Source organism: Hordeum vulgare, chromosome 1H (assembly GCF_904849725.1).
Source record: "Hordeum vulgare subsp. vulgare chromosome 1H, MorexV3_pseudomolecules_assembly, whole genome shotgun sequence".
NCBI lineage: Eukaryota > Viridiplantae > Streptophyta > Magnoliopsida > Poales > Poaceae > Hordeum > Hordeum vulgare.
In genome coordinates, this window is record NC_058518.1 from 199,741,076 (window position 1) to 199,750,779 (window position 9,704).

At 46.1% G+C, this 9,704-nt stretch overlaps 1 long non-coding RNA gene across 1 annotated transcript; it reads left to right on the top strand.

Annotated features, from left to right (window-relative positions):
• Positions 1–1,222: 1,222 nt before the first annotated feature.
• LOC123408604 lies at positions 1,223–2,927 on the top strand. The gene is made up of 2 exons (XR_006612770.1): positions 1,223–2,104; positions 2,748–2,927. It is a non-coding gene; the product is annotated as an uncharacterized LOC123408604 (long non-coding RNA).
• The last annotated feature ends 6,777 nt before the right edge of the window (positions 2,928–9,704 follow it).

The following is a 9,704-nucleotide window of genomic DNA, read 5'->3' on the forward strand; positions in this document are numbered from 1 at the left end:
AGGAGATAAAGGTAGCCAATCAACTATAGTGTAAATATTACAGAAAGAAATCGTATTTGTTTTTATTTATACGTGATAGCATAAACAAGAAAATAGTCCCAATTTACCCCGTATATTTAATCAAATATGTTTAAATATGTCCGCAAGTAACCATGATAACAATGTGGCTCGAAGGTGCATACGTGCCTTGTGAAAGGAAATTGCGGGCTATAAAAATATGCAGGGATTTGAGGATTATTATGGAATGCAAGTAAATTGGATGATTAAAAGGAATAAGATACATGACATCTTTACATGCATTATAAAAAATAATTGTTGGCTATTAGATGAGGGATTGATGAATTATTATGGAAGGCAAGGATGAAAGGAATTGTGTACAAAAAAAGGACTAATCGTGTGCATGTTGCAAGACACTTATGGAACGGACGTGCTGAAAGTGGTGACCAAAAAATTATAGCCTAACCACAAGCTGTGGTCTATACAGAGCATCCTCCGATCCCGTATGTGGCAAAAGTAAATCATTCAAATTACTCATCAAGATGCACGATGCAAACTCCAAGCAGCAAACAGAATGCAAATTTGACAATCCCATAGCTTTCATTCATCAAATTCGTCTAGAGTATCGTGTAGAAACATGCACTTTTGCCGACCCGTGAGCAACGGTAAATCGTCAACTTCCCACCACATCCAACCAAAATAACGTATGTGCGCATGAGGAGAAAGGCGATGACGCTGTAATATATTGCTGCCTCCAATATTTCCTTTTCTTGCCTCACCACCACTAGTTGTCTTTGAAGTCGATCCTTCTCATCTCCACCGCCCTCCTACAAGCCACACGTGAGGGTACTATGTGTATAAATGTATCCTTGTTGTCGGCACCAATAATTGTTTTGTCATTATTGTGCGACTAAGACTAAGCAGTCTAATAATAACTTGCAAAGAGAGTATAACATGGTTTCCACCTTTCTTCTAAACCTGGATTTGTGCGCCCGTCTGCCGCCGATGGCACCGTTCGGATGTCGTACTGCGTCGGTGATTGATTTGAGGATGGGGCAATTAGCGTTTTCTTTGTACCGAGGCACGGTCTGTTGTGTTTATACATGCACGTCATTTTTTCATTCCCGTTGCAAAGCATGTGCATATGTCCTAGTAATAATAAAGCATCAATCGCTTTTATTCACGCGTCGTTGTTTTTTTACAAAAAAGTCCCTATGTATTTTGTTATTAAAACCGCAATCCTATTTTAAGTGGCTATCTCAGGAAAAATGTTTCATTTCCTTTTAAAATAACCTAACACTTTGTAATATTGAATCCGTGGGAGTCGAAATCCGAGCCCCCCCACTAGGGCGACTCGGGTGGCGGGGCGTCTCTCCTGCGCAGCGGTCGCCCCCTCCCCTTTCCATCCCTCGCCACCTCCCGTAAGCCTCCACAGGGATCCGGCGGCGGCGAGGCCTCTAGCGCGCTAGAGCGATGAGGCTGCGAGCGGGGGCTCGGGCGGCGACGGCGGCGGCGCGATGCTCTTCACGTGCGTCTTTCATGCTCTTGGACGTGGGGGGCAGCGGTTCTTGGCGCGTCTCGTGCTCTGGCCGTATGTTGGGGAACGAGGCGAGCTGAAGGTCGAGTGTGGCCGCGGCGGCAGCGATCTCCGGCCATACCCGTTCGAGGAGGTGTGGCAAGGGTCGGATCCATATCCGGGGGACAACGTGAAGGCGATCTAGGAGGCGCGACAGGGGATAGATCCATATCCGGGGACAACATGGAGACGATCTAGGAGGCGTGAGAGGAGGTCCAGTTACGAGGCTTGAACTCCAAGTTCCGAGCAAGATGACAAGCTCTGGCGGAGTCTCCCCATGGACACAAAGTCTCCTACATGAGCTCTCGAGAGTGCACCAAGAAAGAGAGATGAGAGAGAGAGATGGAAGGAATAAGGAAATGAAGGAGACTTCGGGAAGGGGCGACGGGATCGTGCGAGGCTAGGTTGGAGCCCAATGGTAGCTTGCTCCTGTGGTGCTACTTGTGTTGTTGGACGGCGACCATGGGACAAGTACATAGGTAAGAGGAAAAACATATGCTCCATCGAAACGTTTGATGCACAACATCCATCGTAAGTTACTCTACCTTCTCTAATTAGTATTGAGATTCTGTTTCTATTTGATGGATAGCAGCTAGCAAAAGTTCCTCTTTTTATGCATCAAAAACAACTCTCTCTCTCTCTAATTGATTCTTAGCTACACAATGATGTGTATCTATGCTACTTGCTAATTTGATGGTTAATGCATGTAGATTGATTCATGAATTAGCAAAATATTTCGTGTGAGATGTGCTAATATACATATTTGATGTTTACAGTGCCCTCCACTTATTTGTTGTTATGCCTACAAGAGATGATTTTATTTGATGCTTTAAATATAAAAAAAAATATGGTTTCTCTTATACAGCTTATAAAAAGCAATTACAAGTAAGAAGAGCGATGCGTTCTGCCTAAAACGAAATTGTAGAAGTTTTTTTTGACACGTAACAAAATTGGAAGAGTTCACTATTTAAATTTTAGTAGTTCACTATGAAAATGGAGTCCAATTTAAAAGTTCAAAATAATTCACTATTATAACATAAATACCATAAGGATTATTCTTGGAAGCTTCAATGGTTTGCTGGAAAAAACTTCACTATCACTACCTCTATCTATATGATAATATTGAAGGAAAGACTATTTATTCTCCTTTCCTTTTTGTTCTCCATCCACACAGACCTAGTTATTGAGGGCACGCATCGGATGTGCATATCAGCACCAATGCCGAGCAATTCGGTGGCGAACGCCATGTGGAGGCGCACGTGATGATGGTAATATGAGCTTTCTCATTTGTTTTGCCTTCAACATCCTGCCCGGAAGGTTGTGGGGGCTCTACTTTTATTGTGGATGCATTACAGTGGTGCTCGCAAAGCTAGCACAGAGGTATGCGTGTTTGAGGACCTGGTGTTCCTGGCTTCCGACGACCCGTGGTGGGGGAGGACCAAGTGGTGGCCTTCTTCGGCGACTTCATAAGCGTGTCAACCCTCATCTCCACTTCGACATTGACGACATCTACGACCACGAACCCCCACCGTCGGAGTGACTATAACACCCAAGATGCGGTCCTATCTTTATTTTGGATCGAGGGTCTCGATAGGGATAGAAGCGCATCTCGCCGTTTCGTAAGAATGGATATCGTTACAAGTACATGTAAAGAGGAGATGAGTATATGGAATTGGCTTACACTCGCCACAAGATAAATCACGGTCATCTCAATACAACAATACATTCAATCACCATATAGAAGAGCATCATCATATGGAAGAGCAGGGTCCGACTACAAATGAAATCAAACGATAAAAGAGACATCCATCCTTGCTAATCCCAGATTGCCGTCCTAGAACCCATCCTATGATCAATGAAGAAGAAGAAATCCAAATCAAACAAGCATCACTCTCATGTCAAATCATCGCATTACCCGCACCTGCAACTGTTGTTGTACTAATCTATGAGCCACATGGACTCATCAATCTCATTTCCAAGGGTATGAAGACTAGCAAAGCTTAATGGGTGAGGTATGGTTAAGTGGTGAGGCTGCAACAAACTCTAAGCATTTATTTGAGTGGCTAAGTTATGAGTACAAGAATAAGAAGATTATTCTACGCATAAATGGACGTCAACTAATAGTGATCAAGAAGTGATTGTGAACATGTACTTATGACTTAATCATAACCCCACCGTGTCCCCTTCTTGGTTCAAACCTCAGAAGAACAGATGGTCACGATTACACAAAAAGTTGGTATATTTTATTTGAGTTTAATTCAAGTTTTCTATGAGAGGGTGTTAAACAATTTTCCAAGTTGTCACATAACTGTGGGCACGGCTCTCGGAAAGATTTAACCCCACTCGGGTGCTCCAACTCATTCATCACAAACTAGCCACAAGCTGCATGAAAAACATCAACCTCGAGATAGCGTAAGGTATCCATGGAATCCCGTGCACAAGTTATTCGAGAAAGGTAAAACAAATCCAGCAAGGCCAACCGACATGTCGACAAACCCAATAAGAGCCTCGTATCTCGTTCTCAGGACACGACGAAATGGGACTAACTACGAGGAGAACCAATCCCGAGTTTCCTCGAGGTGGCTGCGCAGACAACCCGTTTTGGACCAACACTCGTGAGGAGCACTGGCCCTAGTTGTTGATTAATTATCCACGGGTTAATTACTCCATATGCAGGTTTATTAGTTATTAGGCAAATTTAGTACCAAAGTTGGGCCTTGCCAGAAATGTCTTATCCCAAAACGAATAATCAAGGGGGTCCCCATAACAACTCCAAGCATGTGAGAAGTGCTCAATGTTGGAAATATGCCCTAGAGACAATAATAAAATAGTTATTATTATATTTCCTTGTTCAAGATAATCGTTTATTATCCATATTATAATTGTATTGAATGGAAACTAAAATACATGTGTGGATACATAGACAACAAACTATCCATAGTAAGCCTCTAGTTGACTAGCTCGTCGATTAAAGATGGTTAAAGTTTCCTAGCCATGGACAAGTGTTGTCACTTGATAACGGGATCAAATCATTAGGAGAATGATTTGATGGACAAGACCCAAAATATGAACGTAGCATGTGATCGTGTCATTTTATTGCTACTGTTTTTCTGCATGTCAAGTATATGTTCCTATGACCATGAGATCATGTAACTCGCTGACACCAGAAGAATACCTTGTGTGTATCAAACATCGCACATAACTCGGGGACTATAAAGGTGCTCTACATGTATCTCCGAAGGTGTCCGTTGAGTTAGCATGAATCAAGACTTGGTTTTGTCACTCCGTATGACGGAGAGGTATATCGGAGCCCACTCGGTAATACAACATCACAACAAGCTTTGCAAGCATTGTGACTAAATAGTTAGCCACGAGATTTTGTATTACAGAACGAGTAAACAGACTTGCTGGTAATGATATTCAAATAGGTATAGAGATACCGATGATCGAATCTTGCGCAAGTAACATACTGAAGGGCAAAGGGAATCTTATACGGGATTAACTAAATCCTTGACACAGAAGTTAAACCGATCAATATATTCGTAGAATATTTAGGATCCAATATGGACATCCAGGTCACGCTATTGGATATTGACCGGAGGGTGTCTCGGTCATGTCTACATAGTTCTCGAACCCGTAGGGTGTGCACACTTAAGTTTCAGTGACATTTCGGTATAGTTGAATTATTTATGTTGGTAAACGAATGTTGTTCGGAGTCCAGGATGAGATTCCGGACGTCACTATGGGTTCCGGAATGGTCTGGAGATGAAAATTTATATATAGGAAGTATCCATTTGGCTTCCGGAAGGATTTCAGGCATTACCGGTAAAGTACGAGGGGTGATGAATGGGTTCTAGAGTTCCACTGGGAGGGGCCACCCACCCGGGAGGGGCCCAAACAGGCCCAAGGGTAGCGCACCAGCCCCTGATGGACTGGGTGGCCATCCCAAGAGGGCCTATTCGACCGAAGTGGAGAAAGAGAGAGAGGTGGGCCAAACCGACTAGGAAGAGGAGTTCTCCTCCACCAAACCGATTTGGAGGAGGACTCCTCCCTCCTCCTTGCATCGTTCGAACCCCAGGGAAAGTCCCTAGGGCGCCACCCCTCCCTCCCCTCCTATATATAGTGTAGGGTAGAGAGGCTTTTTGCACCACAAGCCACACACAGCCCTCTCTCCCTCCACCACTTCGTGACACCCCGTAGTTATTTCGGTACGACACACTGAAGCCCTAGCGGAGTAGCTCCACCATCATCACCGTCACACCGTCGTGCCGTCAGATAATTCAGCTACCTCTTTGTCTCTCTTGCTGGATCAAGAAGGCGGAGATTATCATCGAGTTGTACGTGTGTTGAACGCGGAGGTGCCGTCTGTTTGGCGCTAGACCGTGATTCGAACGCGTGATGGCTTGCGATTTGGATTGTGAAGACGTTCGACTACATAACCCGCGTTTCTTAATGCTTCATTCTTAGCGATCTACAAGAGTATGTGGATCCGATCTCTCCGCTCGTAGATGGTCATCACCATGGATAGATCTTATGTGTGCGTAGGAAATTTTTTGTTTCCAATGCAACGTTCCCCAACAGTAGCATCATGAGCTAGGTCTATGCGTAGATGACTTCTCGAGTAGAACACAAAGGAGTTTGTGGGCATTGAAATTCAGATTGCTTCCCTACTTAGTCTTTTCTTGATTCAGCGGTATTGTTGGATGAAGCGGCCCGAACCAACATTACTCGTACGCTTACGAGAGACCGGTTCTATCGAGTAACATGCAACTTGTTCCATAAAGATGGCTCGCGGGTGTGTGTTTCTCCTACTTTAGTTGAATCAGATTTGACAGAGTCGGTCCTTGGAGAAGGTTAAATAGCAACTTGTATATCACCGTTGTGGTTTTGCATAAGTAAGATGCGATCATGCTAGATACTCATAGCAGCCACGTAAAACATGCAACAACAAATTAGAGAACATCTAACTTGTTTTTGCATGGTATGATGTGATATGATATGGTCAAAGACATGATATGATATATTTGATATATGAGATGATCATGTTGTAATAGTTAAATGTCGACTTGCATGTCGATACTACGGCAACCGGCATGAGCCATAGGGTTGTCTTTAATTATTTGGCGCTTGGTGATGCTTTGCTTTATTGCTAGTTCACTAGCTTTAGTAGCAACAACATAGTTAGCGCCACAACCTCGATGGCAGCACAATGATGGAGATCATGGTGCGACACCGATTGACGGGGATACATCCCTAGTGTAGGGTCGTAGGCCTGACCTATATGTCCTACCCAAGGGCACCTCATTATTAGGTCTACAAGGGAAATTCTGGCTGGATCGCGACAACATCTAATCCATTCGGTACGGATCCACTCAGACAAGTATACATTCCATCCACTCGTATGACAGTCAACCACTCGGCCGTATGACTCACTAGTGCATGCAAATACCAACAGTCGGCAAGACATCTGTAGTGGGCTGACATCATGGCATCAATGCCCCATCTTGTAACATAAGAGGTGAGGGGGTGACACACTCTATATAAGCCACCCCCTCCACATAGCTAGGGACTAACTTCTTTTCCCCGTGCGGGCTCATTCTTTCCCTAGAGTTGTGGCTCTCTCTCTATACCATGTAACTCATGTCCATGACTGATAAAACAAAGCCTCTCCGGAGCACGAGATGTAGGGCTGTTATCTCCACCGTGAGAGGCGCGAACTCGCTAAAATTACCGTGTCACCCATTAGCATCTCGATAGATCATGCTCCTTATCCTACCCTTTCTATTGTCGAAATCGTTACTACGACAGTTGGCGCCCACCGTGGGGCATATCATCCATTGAGCCATGATGCGTATGGTTATTTCTTCAACCGCCAGCGGTAGATCGATTTTCGCTACTGTCCTCTATTCGATTATATCTTCACACTTTCACACATTTTTCATACTGTTCATCTCACCACAAACAAAGAGTCGCAAACAAAAAGGAAGCAAACATCCATTCGATCACATACAACGAAAATTTATCGATCTTTAGGTTGGTTGACCTTCCATACGCGTGAGGTGATCCTCTGGCGCTGGCCGCTTCATCGTCGTCACATACGGCTACGGTGCCGCCCGCTTCGTCGTCGCCACGCGCGGCCTCGGGTACCGCCCGCTTCGTCGTCGCCACACGCGGCCTCTGGCGCCACCCGCTTCATTGTCACCACACACGGCTCCGACGCCGTCCGCTTCATCGTCGCCACGCGCAGCCTCAAGCGTCGCCTGCCTCAGCATCGTCACGCGCGGCCTCCGGCGCCGGCCGCTTCATCGTTGCCACGCAAACGGCCACCGACGCGTCAAAGCATCATACTCTTTTGCGACATCATCGGGGAGCCCCACGGCCACGACGAGATCCATCCCATCATTCTCGGCCTCGTCTACAACACCACCGTCGAGCTTCCACACATGGCAACCTCGTTTTGTGGCATCGGCTCTGCCTGCAACCCATGGAGCGGCATCTCAGTGATCAGTTCACATGCATGGACTAAATAACATTACCTCAGGTCATGCATGCTGGACAAAACGTCACGTTGAGAGTAACTAGCTGGTCGTTCAATGCCGATGGTAAGTGCATGCGTTACATGACCACTTGGTCGATCAATTAACTACATGCAGGAAAAACGAAAACGGAAGGAGGTCGTTCAATGCCGATGGTAAGTGCATGCGTTACATGACCACTTGGTCGATCAATTAACTACATGCAGGAAAAACAAAAACGGAAGGACGTGGTGGCCTTCAACGCCGGGTTAATTGGCTGGAGGATCAACTGCATGTAGTAAACGTGGGCTAACCGTTTTGGCTAAGGTAATTGCCTTGTTAAACACCTCATCAGATGAGGCTTTGTTTGGTACTAGTGTATTTGAATGAATTTGTAGGGATTATGCTGGTCAAATCCCTCAATCCCCGCACATCTCATAATACCATTTGGTTCTAGTGTATTTAACATGTCTCATCCCCACATTTCCCTCAAATCCCCAAATTATAGTGTATTTTTCTCAATACCCAATACACTACCCCTACCTAGTGTATTGGGGATAAATGGGAATTTGAAGGGATTGGGTGAAGGTTGGGGTTTCACCCAATCCCTTGGGGGATTATCCGCACCAATGTCCTCAAAAACACTAGTACCAAACAAGGTCTGAGTGTTTTCCGCACGAGTTAATCTTGCATGCATGCATGTATAACTACCCGTGATCTTTATTCCTTACAAATTAGCATCTGTACATGACACTTAACCATTAAAAAATATACGTAGTTATGCTTGCTACTAACTTACAGGTTACTCGTCTATCATCGTCCGAACCATAGTTTACTTGGACAGACATTCCATTCAAATTACTCATACGATGACACGCAAATGAAATTTGCATACACACAACCAACATGCAGGACCATTCAGCCGCTCTTCGCGTCGCCGCTTGGTCAAACACACCTTCATCATCCGACCACTCCGCGCGTCGCTGTTTGGTCTGACACACCAAAATCACACGGCCGCCTCGCGCGCCGCCACTCTGTCGAGCATGTCTTGATCGCATGGTCGCCCCGCGCGTCGCCACTCTGCTGGATGCGCCTACATCACATGCCCACCAAGTGTGTCGTCATCACTGGCAGCTCCGCGCATCGCCAGCTGACGAGACACGCCATTGTCATTCAGCCGCCCTGCGCGCCGTCACTTTGCTGGACACTTCGTCATCACTCGGCAGCTCCGCGCATGGCCACTCGGCGAGACATGCCTTCGTCACTCGGCCGCCCCGCGCGCCGTCACTCCGTTGGACGTGTAGTCAGCACTCGACCGCCTCGCGCGCCGTCGCTCAGTCAGATGCGTCGTCATCACTCGGCCGTCTTGCGTGCCGCCGCCAGTCGGACGCGTCGTCATCACTCGGTCGCCCTGCGCGTTGCCACTCGACGAGACACTCCTTCATCACTCAGCCGCCCCGCACATTGCTACTACACGGGATACATCTACATCATTTGGACGCTCCGCGCGTCGCCACTCAGCGCGACACGTCTACTTCACTTGACCGGCCCACGCGTCGTCGGACAGCTAAGACATTCTTCAGACACTACATTCAATTAAACAATTATTTATGCAT